Source organism: Dermacentor andersoni, chromosome 11 (assembly GCF_023375885.2).
Source record: "Dermacentor andersoni chromosome 11, qqDerAnde1_hic_scaffold, whole genome shotgun sequence".
In the NCBI taxonomy this organism is placed as follows: Eukaryota; Metazoa; Arthropoda; class Arachnida; order Ixodida; family Ixodidae; genus Dermacentor; species Dermacentor andersoni.
The window spans coordinates 69,243,615-69,260,365 of record NC_092824.1 but is presented as its reverse complement, the minus strand read 5'-3'; the positions used below and the strand labels follow the sequence as shown (position 1 = coordinate 69,260,365).

General features: G+C 45.0%; 1 non-coding gene across 1 annotated transcript; it reads left to right on the top strand.

Moving 5' to 3' along the window:
- The first annotated feature begins 16,171 nt into the window (after nucleotides 1-16,171).
- LOC126518405 (U1 spliceosomal RNA) lies at nucleotides 16,172-16,333 on the top strand. Its single transcript, XR_007596377.2, has one exon. It is a non-coding gene; the product is annotated as a U1 spliceosomal RNA (small nuclear RNA).
- The last annotated feature ends 418 nt before the right edge of the window (nucleotides 16,334-16,751 follow it).

The window sequence follows — 16,751 nt, the reverse complement described above, 5'->3', positions numbered from 1 at the left end:
TGCAGGACCTTATGCCAGAGAGAAACTGCCCCAGCTTGTTCTGCAGCTTGCCCTTGCGTCGGTCTATCCTTTGACTTAACTCCTTCAACTGGATAAAATTTTACGTGTTTTGGTATCGACGAAGTGTGCCCAATGTTTGATTTGCTTTTCTTGCGTCTCTTCGTAGACCTCGTTTCCTCACTTCCGCATGCGTTTTATGGTGTCAGTAATGAAAGTGCTAAAGTATGCTATTGCGTCGTCTATGCTAAGTTTGCTTATCTAATAACGAATTAGACATGTTGATTTTTTAAAATGCGACCAATTGGCCGAAGCAAGCTTCAACATAGGAATTTGCCGAGGACAGGCGTGCTGCTGCATCAAAGTCGACGTTACTGTGGAGTGGTCATTGCCTAAAATATTTTATAACATTCCTTTCCAAGTAGGGAAGAAGCCCAGACGCGCCAAGCGCTGAATTAATAGAACAATACTAATTGTGTGATACTGTACAATATATAGCCTCCTCTTTATTCATCACTTACAGAAGGTTACAAGAAGCTGCTTCATGTGCTTACCTTTTGCATCGCACCGAGACTCTCGCTACAAATTGTTGAGCATTCAACCAGCATTCACTCACCAGCCATAAGAAATTATTGCCAATAATACGTATTTGTATTGAAGGTAAATAGAAGGAATCATAACCAATCTATCATTTATAATTACTTGTGACACTGATTCGAGGGGCTTTTAAGTTGTGGATTATAAATGACATACTTGTCTGCACAATTATTGCCATAACAGCCAATGAGGCGATGCCGTCGTCGCGGTATCTTCAGATTGCCCATCACCGGAAGTTTGATTGGTCAGAGGTTAAATGCCTCTCCTGGACTCATAAATACATTAAGCTCGTGTTCAAATAACAGTTTAGTATGATCATCAAAGTTTTAATTAGCCCTCACGCATTGCAATACATTATCCGCAACGCCATAGTAGTACTAACAAAAAGGAAAGTGTTCCAAGTGTCACAGTAGAATTCAAGTTTGTGTTCCCTACCCTTTCTCTTTACCGATAATTCTTAGTTTTTTGTTTTTGGGCGATCAAGTGAACGATACCGGCTATTCGGCACCAACGGCTCAAAAGTTGTGTGCCCGCTGAGTGCCCGCGCTTGCAGGCTGTTCGGGCGTGGCTCTGGATTCACCTGGAGATGGGAGGTGATGTCGCCCGACGGTCCCGGAGTCGCCCAGCTCTCTCATAGAATGGGCGAAGATGATTTAACCAGTGCAACAGATGGCACTGCTATGCATTGGCCGGGCAAGTGACGTTGGCCTTTGGGACCCTCCCCCCTCCCCCCCCTTACGCATCCCATCAGCAAAGGCTGCGAGTGAAAAACTGAGCACTTTTTATGGGCTTACTCACGCAAGATATTCTCTTTGAGATTGAGGGTGACGACCTTTTTCCTTCTTTTTCATTTTGTACGTGATCCTGGTTATGCTGCGTGGTCGCCATCGCAGATGACGTCTTGCGATGGGGTGTGTCAGCACACTGGTCCGAGGGGTGGCTTTGGACAACACGTTTTGCCCAGGTGAGCTGGCCACTGCAGCAATATTTATCCGCGCGCGCTTTTGATGCATCAGTGTGCTATGCTGGTGATCGGAATACCTCCAATTTTCACAAGACTGCTTAGCATCTCATTCTCTTGTTTGTCACGAAAGAAGAGAAGGAGGTCTCCACTGACCATTTCTAATACATTCCAGCCCGCGCGTAGGGTGTAAGTCAAAGAATCGCCCGTAAGGAAAGGAGAAAGTATCCTAGCTTGCTTTTCAGTTTTATCGTAGTTTGCTACATAGAGACGGCGGAGAGTCTTTCTACCGAGTGAAAGAGCTGGTGAGCCTCCATCAGTGCGTGAGGTTATTTTTAGTGTTACTGTAGTGAAAGAGAAGATGGGGTTCTCATAGCCTTGTATTTTGTTTAGATTGCAATGACCATTAGACTTCGCAGGTCTTAACATGTAAGAATGCATACGTGAGCCCTACAAACAAATAGGAAGGTAGGAGTTGTTACGAGTAAAAGGAAGTGCCTCAGAAAAAAAAGCGCTATCGAAAATTAGAGAGGAAAACACGAATGCCGAATTTCCTCGGATCGGTCACTCGGGGTGCACGCAAAATCCAAGCCAATAACGTGGAGGGCGTCCTCCGAGGAGCCTTAAAAGACCTTGGCACAGTCCTAAACGTCCTAAATGTCCTAATCATCTTTCCTTCGGACATAGCTAAGGCGCACACGGTGAGATAACGAAGGATCCGACCTGCATCTGCGACCCGCCAACGGTATGGGAACTGCAGCGTCGCGTAAACAGAGCGGAATGGAGATTGAAATGTAATGTAATAAAGTACTTCTTCTAGTTCTTGAATACTATCGAAATGCGACGACTGGGTGGCTTTCGACTATTTATAATTCCAGCTTTCCAAGATGACAGGTAATGCTCCACCTCGCGGTTGCCTTACGCGATTCGGCGACGAGCGAACATGCATATTTTCTGGTGCTTTTCTTACACTTAGGGCTATTTCGTGAACATGCGCACTTGCCATAGCTTTAGTTTTCGTGAACTGACGGTCTGCTATTCGCTCTTTCATCTTATATCGCACAGCTGGAAAGCACATGTCTGGGAACGCCTACTACCCAGTGAGGCCCAAATAACAAGCAATGGCCATTTCTCGTTACTTTTTAATGCGTTGATTAGAAAAAAACTATTCTTGCTATCAACGTCTCTATGTAGAAATGTAACGATTCGCATACCTAAGCAAAACCTCGTTCCGTGCGTTATCTCGAGATTGAACATGCTTGCTACATCTCCGTGAGTTGTGCTGAAAAGTGTACTAAGCCTACGTAGGCACCTCTTTTCCTTTCTTGTCGGGCACCTCCGACATTATCACTTCTCACAATGCGCTTAAGTATTCTGCTATTGGTGCCAAATGGGACGTGAACCGCGGAATGCGTTTCCGAAGCGTAACTCAAAGTTTATTGTGCAAAAACTGCCAATCATCAGCATTGACAAATACATCTGGTTTCACCTCACCAGGCGATGATGCTGGCCTGATATTTCGGTATTTTGTCTTCTGTTTTGTTCCTCTTTATTTCAAAGGGAGAAAGCAAAAATCACAGAGAACAGATGCAAGAAATATCGCGGTATAGGGCGAGCGCCGTTGAATAGTCCAGTAAAGCCGGATGCGCGAGCCTGTCAATGGTGATAACTATTCCACGGCATGCCCATTACCTTCACTTATGCTTCGGTCACGTGATCCGCTGCTCCTGTTTCGTTTGATACAAACAGTACATCGGCAAGTAAAGTACTGCGAGTCAACATAGATACAGTCCACCTGGATAAAAGGTTTTTGCATCGGAGCTGTTAGTGCCTCGCTGGTTTTCTCTTGACGTTCGCAGCTTCGCCTAGCTGCGGGCGAGACTGCTGAGAGAGAGTGAAAGTAGAGTGTAAGAAATAACTTCGCGCAGCATAGCGACGCGGCGAGGGTCGGTGGAGTCTAGCGAGGGAGAAGTAGCTGCGCGGCGGGGACACAGCAGGCGTGACATCATTTCTCTGAGACCTAAAGAAAACAAAAAGAAAAACGACTCGCTCGTTTGGTTCAACGCTTCGCTCTGCTCCCTCACGGGTTGCAGAATCAAGCGTCTTTTCTTTCTTTTGATCACCATTATCATCGGTTTGGCGGATTTCAAAAAGCTACCAAGTCAACGGCGTCGGAGATGGCATGCATCAGAGCTATGGGGCGTCGGTGCACCGTCTGGCAGACGACACCCACGCATATGGCTTCTCAACAAATCGCTTGTGTTGCGGCAGGAGCCTGAAATGGCGCGCCGTCCCAACCGAATCCTCCCACAGAGGAAGACGACAAATTTTTCTGAAGCCCCAACTTCCCTCAGCTTCGCTGGTCTTTGATGCTTGCGATAGCAGAGCCACGCACAATTTCCTGTTACTGTCGACGAATGTTCAACTAAGACGTGGCTTAATCGTCGATATTTCCACGTTGAAGGGACGGTGAAAAACACAGTAGCAAGAACCGCGAGTCACAAAACCAACACTTTATTGAGCGAAACTATGGCCACGAAACCAGTTACACTCGGACTGAATGATATCAGCGAGCACATGCCTCAACCGTTGCAAAATTGATCAGCGGCTCAAGCGAGTCTGTTATTTATAAATGTTTAGTCGAAGACTCCAGACCAGTCGCAAAGGCTCAAGCGCCTTACAGTGTGTGGAAATCTATTCTCGTCACGCATGCAATCTGATTACAGAAGGTTCCACTATAACATAGAGTGCAGACAAATTTTGTGAGGATGACCAAGAAGGTTCTGATACATTCAAGCGCGTCATGCGCGGAGCGATAACTTAACACTTTAGTCGGTGAAACGCGTTCACCGCAAAAAGATAAAACGAGAACGAGGACGAAGTAACACGCGGTAAAGAAAATTAGAGCAACGAAATCATAATGGGTTGGCTAATGTAAAACCGCCCACTGCCGCGGAAGTTGGACTGCTTACGGCCATGTTACGAGCTTACGGGCCATGCGCACATTCGCCTAATTTTCCTGGAGTGTGCGAAATAACGTAGCTATTGCCTCAGTCCACGTTGGCTTATGAGGGTGAAAACCTAATCATGGTCACCGGCCTGCTATTCGATGAAGCGTCGTCGAAGATTGTAGCGTTGTCTGACCGTCCTTGGCTGGTGCTTGATGCTTAGGCGGGCGAGTTGTCGTGATCCTGCGACAAAAGGATGATTCTGCGACGCAAGGGCGTCTAGCACCTCTTGTGTTCAACGTACGTGCTCCTTCGAGTCGTCCTTGTTAGGTGACCTCCAGCTGCTCTGATTTGGGGACCTTGCCATGTAGTCATAACTGTCAACGACTGTGCGGTTAAGTATTGATTCATGACGGAGTAGTCAGGTCCTCAGTCCACTGAAGCGGCCACTACGCGGCGACAACGTCTGTGTTGTTGGTTCATAGTCTGTTGGTTCATTGCGAGGTATATGATCATGGCTTCGTGGCACTGTCCCACATTTCCGTGGCGTCGTCAGGTATCTTTTGGCAGCGTGGTTTTTATTGGGAGCTTCGTCGAAATTGCAGCACGACGTTTCTTCGTCGTGGAGACAGATCTTACTTTGGCGGGGGAGGACCTTGGGCACTTCAATGAACAGAAACCACACATCCGTAGGTTGCTGTGTTTAGTTTACCGGATATGGACCCACATATCAGTAACGTATTAGCCCAGTGTACTCTGGATGCTTCAGTGAGAGGCAGTGCCGTGGCGACTGCGATCGGCACAGTCGGCGGGGTCTCCATTCAGTTGCAGCGAAACAGTCACAAACAATGTTGCTGTGAACGCAAACAGTTGACGGCAAAAGGTCGTATCTCACGGTAAGGGCATAAGCAATAGACGAGTCCGGCTTCTCAGTGGCAGCAGAGCGAGCACTCGTCAGGTGCGGGCGTGATGGGGGACGCAGACGCCTGAAGAGAGTCAGGTAGGTCATCACTCCATGCTTTAGATGCAGCAATTTAGGGACTGGGAATGGCTGCTGGACCTTCCCTCAGACGACATCAGCAATTAAGGCTACTTCAGCTGCATCGAAGAGAACATCTTAAGTAGTTCACGTGAAACTGTTATGGGGGTGTTTCGGAGTTCGTCGGAGCTTATTGTGTTTGAATTTTTCACCTCGGCGCGAACAGCAGGTGACGATGTTGTTGAGTGCGCTATTACAACGTCTTTTGAATACCCGTGGCTTCCATTAGGAATATTGGAATGGTTTTGGCTGGCTCACGTATCCATCCTGTGTAAACCACTTGTTTCAAAACGCGGCGCGGAAGAACGCTTTCCTCTCGGACATCTGTGGGTCGAAGTGGCTGAATTTCTGCCCTGAAGGTCACGGTGTTCTCGTGCGGCATCCCTATTCAACTTCGGCCCGCTCCTTGGGTATGACGCTCTTGAATGTATGCAGAAATGCACTGTGAAACTGCAGCTCGTCAAAGATTCAATTGTTAAACATAGTGGTTTTCCAAAGGTTTCCCGGCCAGCTTTCCAGATCTCCAAATGGTGATCCGCTAATGATCGGTGGCTTCCTTGGCTTTGCAGCACACGTCACTGCGGGTGACACGGGCACTCTCACTGTGGCATTTGTCGGGGTCATGATCGTCCTGGTCTTCTCGGGCAGAGGTCCGTACTAAAGCGGCAGGCGTAGCCTGCGGCTAGCTCGCTCCTCTATGGCGATGTTCACAATATTAACGCGATAGCGTTAAGGAGCTTGTGTCGTAGAAAAGCTGGTGTCGTTGGTGTTGGTGTCGGCGGCGTCAGCCATGAGCGAAAAATCCCGGAAGGCCATTCATAAATAACTTCCAAAATAGGCTGGGTGGGAATCGAACCAGGGTCTCCATAATGTGAGAAGGAGACGCTAACACTCAGCGACGAGTTCGATGGCTCAAAGCGGGACAAAAGCGCCTTTAGTGAATGCTGCGTTGCCTTAGAAACGTTCCGTAGAAAGTCATACGGCGGTCTATATCGGTTACTATGAGCATGTAAGTTACAGAAGTCGGAGTTAAACGACTAGCCAAGTATGTTACCGCTACAATTCTGCGCTTCGCGCACACGCAGAGCCATCTTGCGGCAAACACAGAAGACCCCCTCCTGGCAATGTACGGCGCTGCCCCGACAGGTGCGCGCCACTCGCCCGCTTCTCCCCTTCGTCTTGTTTGAGCGCATTTGGGCCGTGCGGGGACAGGTGCGAGGATGCCCCAATACCCTTGCGTTTATTAATGGGCAGTGCGAATGGGGTGCGATAACGCTATCGCGTTCCACTGTCGAAGGTGAAGCTTAAGCGTCCTCCAAGATTTTTCATGACTGGTAGGGTTTGATCAGTCACCACGAAGGTCCTCTACGAGATGTCGCGTTGTAGATACGACAAATAACACAGTAGCAAGAACCATCACTCACGAACCATTCTTTATTGGGCGAACCGGAACCCACAAAACAAGTTACATTCGGGTAGAAAAATAGTGCCGGGCACATGAATCGATCGTCCAACAAGAGATTTACGATTAACAAGCGTCGGCTGTTCACACATTGTTCGTAGAAGATTCCAGCGGAATCGCTGGTCCTCGCGTGCCTTCTAGAGTGCACAAATGTATTCGTGCTGCGCGTGAAATTTGGTGATAAAAATTGAACAATACCAAAAATAAGACCGAACTTTGGAGCACCTTCTGATGCATGCAGGCGCGTCCTGCAATGAGAAGGGCATCCGGTGAAACGCGCCCACAGGAAGAAGACATACGAACTACGCGTGTCAATAGTATAACTAAAACCTATCTTGCTCGCAGGGACACGTTTGTCACATCAGGCTAAAAATTCTACAGCTGTAATAGAGTGGAGTGCAAGGGAGAAGAGACGCCTTCAGAATGAATGAGAAACTGCACATTAAAAGTGACAGAAGTTCCACGTTAATACAACAACAGCTGAAATATTCGTTTTGGTAGAACATATATTGTGAAGCTGTATATGATTTCAGTCTAATTCAGTTTCCGTTTTCTCATCGGCATGATAAAGAAGAAAAATCTTCGCTGTGAATACAAGAGCCAAAGAGTGAGCCAAAGCATTACGTGCATTGAACAATTTGTAAGGGACATAAATGTCTCCATGTTTATGTCTACATATTGTCGTAAAAGCGGTCTCTGGAAGGCAGCAAGGCCTAGGGACCTCAATCTTGGGAGATATTTTTTTTAGTTGACAAGAAAACTGCCTTCTTTGAAAATGTTTCCTAATGAGAGGTGTTCTCTTCTATTCACACTGCAGAATAATTAAAACGATGATAAGGTAAAACTTGTTTACTAGTACACTGTCAGACCATTTGCACAGAACTGAACCAGGTGTCAACGATTCTGTGCGAGCGTTTCAACCCTCTAGTGACACAAAACACGAACTTGCTGCTCATTAGGGTTTGTCTAGGAATGAGTTCGCTAAAGCTACTTTGGCGAACAACATAGTTGTACAAACAATAAGCTCTAGCCAGGACCTGCAACATACTTCGATATTCATACATCCCAAATTCTGCTGGAGACGACGTTTCCTTTTGTAATTTCGGAAAATCAAGCGGCATCATTTACGTCTTGCATGTCACTCAGCAGTCTTAAACGTCAAAAGAAGCCCGCTTCTCCACACGATGCGTCCGGTTAGTTTATCACTCCGGCGGGAGAATGTCAGCGCTTATTTTTTTTCTGCACGGGTGCATGGTCACGTTCATATACAAAACCCATGGGCGATTTACTGCGCTTGCGCACTAGTCACACTTAAAACTGCCCATCGTATGCGTCACGGGATGTGCAATTCGTTCAAATGCATGTCTAGACGAATCTCCACACAATTAGTGCCCAGTATTCTGGCAGAGATGTGCGTCGATGCTTTCTCTCTTTGTGGACCAAAATCCACACTGCTCTCACTCCTACGGTGTTCCGTCCACGTGAAATCCTTGGCGGTGTCTTTGGAGATGCCGTTTGTGCTTAAAGGAGCGATTACATATGTCGCAAACGAAAGGTCTGTCGTTACTGTGTGATTTGAGATGATTGTTAAGTTCCGTTTTGCTTTTGAACGGTTTAGTGCATATTTGACAGATATGGGGTTTCAAACCTGTGTGAATCCGTTCATGATCACGCAAATTCGACCTGTGCGCGAATGATTTCGCACATATTTCACATTTGAATGGTCTTTCGCCGGTATGCGTGCGGTAATGTGCAGATAGATTGGCAGCCCTCAAAAATTTACCACATGTTTCACATTTGTGTTTCGGCTTCTTGGCAGAAGATTGAACACTTGCTCTGACACTGCAGGAGCCTTGCTCCTTCATTCCTCCGGTTCCAGGAGCATTCCTGCAAGGACGCGGAAAAATGAGCTCAAAACGGCCGACTCTTGTTACGAGAGGAGTAAAACACATGAGAATTTAGAGGTTGATAAACAATCGTGCGTTCATGATAAGGCGACTTTCTGAAACTTAGCACTAACTTGATGCATTTAATCTTGGCGCTCGATTGGGGATCATGTTTGGCTAAATTTGAACAATGCTGCGTTAGCTGGTCGGTGTGGCTAAACTTGAAAATAAGAAAGACCCGCACCTTTCTCACATAGTCTATACATAATGTAGTAAGCAAAGCGAGGGTTTGGTTTTCTTGCTACTCGAACTGAAAAGAAATGCCTATTAGTGGTGGTTAGATAAGGAACTTAGCCGATCTAAACATGATATTTTTCTCTCACTGCACTAGGGCCAATTTCTTGCGGGTATAGCGATTGGCCACTTGAAGTTCTCACTTTAAGAAACGGAAATGGTGCAAAGGCGAACTTTTCGCTTTATTTCTGACAAGTGTAGGTGGAATGACTCCCAGTCGAACATTGTATGCATAACTAAGGTCGCTCATGTCAAATACAATGAAAAGCTTCCAGGTTCAAGTTTTCCTGCAGTGTTTGTACGAAGTCAAATAATAGTCCACTCGCATTCGAACTGCACAACATTCCTGCTGAAGGCATCGTGAGAACGACACGTAATCATTTCCCCCAATACGTAGCAAACACAGATACGTCAAATACTTCAGTGTTTTCATGTACATTGGATGAAATATGCTACCGAAGAAGTTACTATTTTCTTTTGTTTTTCTCGGTAAGGTAATGAACGCTGCAAGCGTTGAGTTAACGCATTGCTTGTGCGACATCTCTTCAACCGTTTAGCGAAGAAAAACACAACGGGCAGTAGAGTGGAGACAGTGCCTATGGCGTATGTTTTTAGTACAGCATGTTGCTCGTTTGAAATGACTACTTTAAGCACTAGGTGAACATTGATGGCTATTGTCGCGGTAATGTACTTTTTACGTGTATACTTTTATTAGTTATTGTAGCGGTTGTATACATGACTGATGCAATGTCATCGTTTGGTTCGAGTTGTGTGGTGTTACCTTGGGCGTCGTTTCTAATCATGCAGGCTTGGCCGGCATCAAGACCCGTTCATTTATTGAAGAAATTAGAACTTTCACACCATCATATTTCGTTTGACAGAGCCAGTTAAATCCCGGCAAATTATCCATCAAACTTTTATTCAGGCTCGCAAGTGGGAAAACTTATGAAATCAGTAAGTTTAAAAACAATAGAAGCTGAGAATTTACAAAGCTAACTACATGAAAAAAATATATATCGCAGTTATATTAGCTGCATTTTTCGGAGCATCCTCAGCGGAGAACTTTCTTCATATTCATTTTCAATTTCCTGGAAATCAATAAAATGTGTTCGAATACGGCCGAATGATGTACCCACAAAGCAGAAACATTCAGAGCGCTGTGTAATAAGTGAATTCTCAGCGCTTTATATGTGTTATTTGGCGCCGTTCATTAAGTTTTGCCGTCGGTTTCATTGAGTGATAAAGATGTTTTTGTTACTTGAGTTTCTCAACATTTTCAGTATTTGACGAATCTAAAATGCAACTGTTCAGTTAGGATGTTGTCGCATTCCTTTAAGTGCACAAACTTCAATACTCGTACAGTGTGTTCTCAAGCACATTCATTTCTCTTTTCCAAAGTGTTTAGGTAGTAGATGCTGAGCTAAGGCTGCTTTTTTACGCCGACATCATATTCTTTGAACAGCAGCTTATATGTGTCATTTAGGTCATCGCAACATTTAACCCTCGCCCAAGTACTTGAGTGCTACCGTAATTATTGCAGGAATTTCCCAGGAAAGCAGGAATACCCTATTTAATTTCGTGAGTCTCGCCCTCGATGAGCGTCTCTCTTCGACAATCTTTACATATTCCATTATGGAGAGTGAGTAAGCAGGCTTGGAAGTGCGCCGCATATTGCGGTGTATTACCAGGATGGACAATCGCGCGAGCTTGTGTAGCTTTGTGGTTGCGACATGAGGTACGGGTTCGTACCGGACACTGGTGTCCGGTCGCTCTGTTTAAACCATTAGGTTTGGCAAGGCAGGCTGCGTCGGCCGAACGCTCTAAACTGCTGATGCAGTCTATGTTTCAGCCATCAGAGCTAGCCCTCTTAAGGATGAATTACCGAATAGAGGCATCGTTGTTATGCCGAGTAACCATCCCTGTCGTCTCCAAGTTGCCTTTTAAATTGAATTTTTCTAAATGGGAACTTACGTGGCAGTGCCTTCAAATGTGGCTGATGCTTCATCCACGCCAGCACGACTTGTGCTGGGCATTGCTTTATCGATGCTCCTGATGGAGCCTCGGGTCTGGAAACTTGTGCGGCCATTGTCAGAGACACCTGTATGACATGAAAATATAGTATACTATTTCATTCGGCGTTGTTTAAAGGCAATTTCTTGGAAATTGATATTTCAAGATTAATGTGCAAGGCAAGAAGCTTTTAGTGGTAGGGAAACTTCACTGCTGTGCTTCCGTACGCAGTGCTTTGTCTTTCTGCAACTATGTCTTGAATGCATGCAAGAACTTCGCGGCAATGTGTATGCTGAGCACGATGAATATTGTGCAGTGTTCGATTCTTGTGAAGATTACCACGTTTTGTCAAAAACCTAGGGCAGAACATTGTGCACGACAGTGCTCGAAGTGAAAACCACATGTCGGTATCTTGTGCGTGAAACCCTTGACCCAATATATTAGCAGTGTTATCCAGTAATAAGCATATCATATGACTCACGAAGGTCTTGCTTATTCATCTATTACGAGCAGCAGGCACAGCCCGTCGCAGACGATGACAATGAAAAAAGTTAGAGGACGCATTCCTTTCGAGGGATTTAACATTTTTGTTTGACGTATACCCTTAATTTACTGACCTATGACGCAGGTGCGTTATCGAAATACGTACGCGCCTTTCAGAAAGTCGTTATCCGAACTGCTTTTGGTGAGTCTTGAAGGTGAAGTACACAAGCACAGGTTGTAAGCACTGCACGTCTACCAGCTCATTACGAGTGCTAAAACGTCTGTTTTTAACAATGTTCCTGCGCAGGTCATCAATCGACTATAGAACAACTTTCAAGAACATAGCTGAATGCGCATATGTAAGAGTCATATTGCATGAAGTACGCTAGCTTGGAAAGAAATGCGGAAGTGTTAATTCACGGGGCAATATGTTACTAAACTATGCAACGGAAAGTGTCGAAGGACGTTAAAAGTTGGGACTGTATGGATAGCGCTGCAAGTATTGTAGCTAGGTGCACGTAGCTTCTATAACGGCGCAGCAATTGCGTGAAACTGAAAGGAACACGCGACAGACATGAAAGGCGGAAATTATGGCAGAACCCTCTCAGGATGACCATCTACGCTACTGCAATTAGCGTTGAAACTGCAGCGACACGTCGTATTTTTGGATTCACTTTTATTTACAATATGAAGGGGGGGGGGGGTGAGTTGGCTAAGAATGTTTATGGTATTATTACACCCACATGCATTAGTGTCTATGCCTTCGTACGCCGAAGAAAACATTACACGCGGATTTCCAACTACCGGAACTAAATATTCTAGTTGTATCTTTGACGGCGAATGAACTACAGTGTGGTAGCATAGGCGTAAATTCAAGAACTCATTTTTACTGTCTGGAATTCTCGACTTTATTAGTCGCACCTTTGAAGTAGCACCATTCGTTGCGCCTGCGAAATAAGTTGTGCGGATACTGGCAGTACGGACAATGCATGACGTATCCAAGGAAAGCTAATCACCTCACAAAAGAAGTACAGTAAACTTGGAAGACCGGTATTTCAGCATGGCGTAGATTTTCTTCTTAACGAAGCTTTGCAATTTTGAAGTAGTGGCCCACTGATTCTAAATCGTTCGGTAAAGTGATTGTTTATGCTTCAGGTGCCCATAGTTGAGATATTTGGAAAAGATTTATTGTAACAGAGCGCAAACTACTTAACAGTTTTCTTTCTCCTTGCATTGCCTTTTCATTATATATTTATTATTGCTTATGCGGTGGCTGTGGCTTGCTTTGTATGAAAGAACGAAGAGCTTCAATATAAGCTGTTTTGGGGTGCCCCAAATTGTACGCTGTAACGTCTACATTCGGCTGCAGCGGTATATGTCTGCTGCTCGTAACATGCTATTCATGAGCAATTTTCACAATCTGACTAAAAGGTACCAGCACGGTTAAAACATTCGAAACGCCTAAATAATTGCACATCACACATGGCATTCGGATCAAAGCACTTGCTTTGTAAACCAGCGTAAACAGTTTAAGGGAAACATTGCCACGATGTTAGTAGGTCAAACCCACCGAGACTCAGCTTGCCAAATAAAATTGTAGACCAATAGTCATGCTATGATTCCATTTACGAGCTACTTATTAATTGCATGGAATCTACAACCTCGGCTTCTGCCCTCATCATCTAGGAGCGTGCTTTATGTGCGCCCCAATACAAGAACACATTCATTCAAAACTTCTACTGGATAGGTTAAGAATATAGGATATATTCAGATAAAAACACATTCCTTCCTAAGGACAGTTATAAGCTGGCTCATGCGGAAACCGTCTTGGCAACGCTAGTAAAGTGCATGTTTATACGCAATAAATGTACTGCTACTACCGCAACCACAGGGGCTATCTGCCATGGTTATGGTAAGGGCGAGTGACAATTGCCTACGTACCGTCGTCGTTGCAAGTCTCGTCCCTAGTGGGCGTGTGGTGCGTGTTCTCCGGGTAGCGCAAGGCGTCGTCGGAAATCCTACAAATAATAAAAAAGTCATCAGACAGTTACTAGCTGTGACAAGAAAAAAAAGAGGTGAAATTATATTTAATTTCTACGCGGGACTTCAAGCTATAGCACCTCATCGCGTGTGAGGAGTACAACACTTATACATCAATGAAAAGTATTTTCTTGTGCAAGTATATGTTCGCTTCATGTTCTGAAAAATCTTATCCTCATCGCAAAGTAGCTTACATTGCGCTAAACTTGGCAATATTTCCGCACCGCCCTTGCGACGAAGCGTCTTTATCTAAGAATGCCTTCGATTTCAAAGCTCAAGCTGGCTGTAAAAAAGAGCCATTTCAGGTGGGAACAAATATACAGATGTGAAAGCCTATTACATGGGTCGTGTCTAAGGGTAACAGTATTCAATGAAAAAATTGACAAGTGGTAAAGCTCACGTTCTGTAGGCGCCCAATGTAGATGAAGCTCGCTGGGTACCATCACGACTAGTACGCTGTGTTGCTTCGGTCTTCATGCTTAAGTCGAGAGGCGTGCATTCATTGCTGCTTTCTTCAGCCATGCCTGATGTTTCGATGTCCTATAACTGGCGTGTATTGTCGACTGCGCGTTGTTGAATCGCCGCGCTTGCGCACTCAATGCCAAGAAAGAACGGAAACTAATAAAACGATACCGCATATCTGGAAAAAAGAACTAGATGTTCGAGTCCGCCACTAGCATGACGCTAATGTACAAATTTTTGAACGCCAGCAGAGGCGCCCCGATTACCCGTGCTATCTATCCGCCAGATGACCTAAATAAACTACACCTCCCTTACTAGGAAAGAAGGTACCTTTATCTGATGATATCGCTACTTTTCGTTCATGCTCCTCGCAAAGTGAAGTGCACATCTTGCTGTGAATAAATTGTTGCCGGTGGCAGCGCAGGAGGTATACAAGCTTCAATTGCTTCATGAAAATGGTTGCTGTACAAAAGTTTCTGCCACTGCAAACGTGAATGAATATTGAGAAGAAATTGAGGAAAGTTAAGACATCTATCGATCTGGAGCTTGTTCCCCCATCGTGGAAGCTTGAGTGTGCTATCTCTATTTGCTGTAGCTATGCCAGTTGAAAATACATTATACCGAGCATAACACGATAATGGTTCAGACAACGTTAATTTATTGTAGTAAATTCTGTCTTTTTCTCATTGCGTAAGCAAGAGTGAAAAGTCTCGCCAGCAGGGTGACTGCAGCACAAGAGCACATGCAGCCTCTCAGAAGGGCAGCAGTCTACATACGCAATTCACTCACGTCACATATATAGCCCAGAGGTGCTCATTAGGTGACACATACGGAGTGCAGTAATTGATTTCTTCAAGAAAACCGAAAGGTGGGCTAAACTGGTACGGCATAACTTCAGGCAGTGCGCAAAAAGGTACATCGGACAACAGAACTGAAGCGTTCTGTCTTTGTTCACTTGTCTCGAACTACGTACCTTTTTGCGCGTTGCCTCAAGTAATTTATTTCTTGCTAATACCAGATACCGGTTATATATTTTGTTTTTCAAACCTTTCCAAAACAGCACACGTGATATTGTGTAGCCGTCGTAGGGAATATTTGCTTCAAATGCTAAACGGAAGGCATTTATTTCCGTTTTTGATATATTCAGTGCTTTTTAAGTAAATCTGTCAATAAACAATGATATCAAGTGCTAGCATAGCTGGACATTGTTGACGTAATTACCTAATTCTATTAAGTTAATTTTTAACTCCATTTACGCAACGCTTTCCCTAATGCGTGACACTGTCTAGCACATACTTTTATTTATACAATATCTTACTTGAAAAATGAGTGATAACATATTTTCTACATGTTTGCCACAATGTTGATGCCTGCTAAGCGTCTGAAACACAGTTTATACAAACCTAGGTGAAAAAAATAATTGGTTGTCAAGGAAAATAGCACCACACCTAAAGTTGCCAGTACGATTACCTGCCCGAATCAACAAAGATATATAATGCGTTAAACCTTGGCGTTCGAAACTTTCCCCCGCTTGCTCTTCAGCTTGTCATTGTGTCAGTTACTATATGACTTGCCTTTCTAATTCGATAATATTTTACTTGCTTGGGTATCGAAGAAGTATGCACCATGCATTGTTTTGCTTCTTTCCCATCGAAATGCAGCCGCCACGGCCGGTATCGAGCTCTCGAGCTCGGCTGCTCATGGCCGTAGCCACATAGTTACCGCGGCACGAATGGCAGGGCAGATGAAAACAGCACGTTAACTTTCTGACGCATTTTACTCGCATAAGTTCTCACTTGCAGCTTAGTCAGCAGAGCACTGCTCTAATCTAATTTAAAGGTTTGTCAGCACGATGATCTTCTGTCCGATACGTCATTTTAAACATCTGTTGTTGCTTTGCCGCCTTCCAAGATTGACTTTCTATTGACATCTCTACTTGTACCACATGTCATCGTTTCAGGCATGGCGTCGTTTTCCAGCTGCGATCCTTGCATACTTACCTGGTGCTGGGTTTGCGGTGATCACAGAGGCCACGGCCCCGTGCGGAGGCCACTCCATTGCACTACGGTAGGCTGAAGCACGCCACTTCCCCAAGTTGGGGTAGCTGGAGCATGGAATTTTTGGTAGTTGGGCTTGGCGTGCGCGCCAGCCCCCATTATGAAAATCAAAAGGAAGATATGGTGTAGCAAATCTCTATGGTGTAACGTTAAGCACGCGTCTGTTCCAAGAACTAGGGCTGTAAAAAAAAAAAAACGCAATTCCACGCTGTGACGACATCCAAAACAGCGAAGCTGGCGGTCGTTTTCTGAAATTTGAACTCGTTTCTTGCGCGATTTTCAGGAGCCTTTTGTTTCGTTGCCGTCGTTTAAAAAAAAAAAGAAAGCATTGAGTGGCGATTTAGCGGTCAAAGCAACGTAGTCACAGAGTTCGTTAGCCATGGTAGACCGATGAAGGCGGATAACATGTACTAATTAGGGGCTTGAGTGGCACCGCTGTGATTGCGTGCCGCCCGGCACTACCTCATAGTCGCATGCGCACATTTGTCGAATTTTCTTGTAGAGCCCGAAATAGC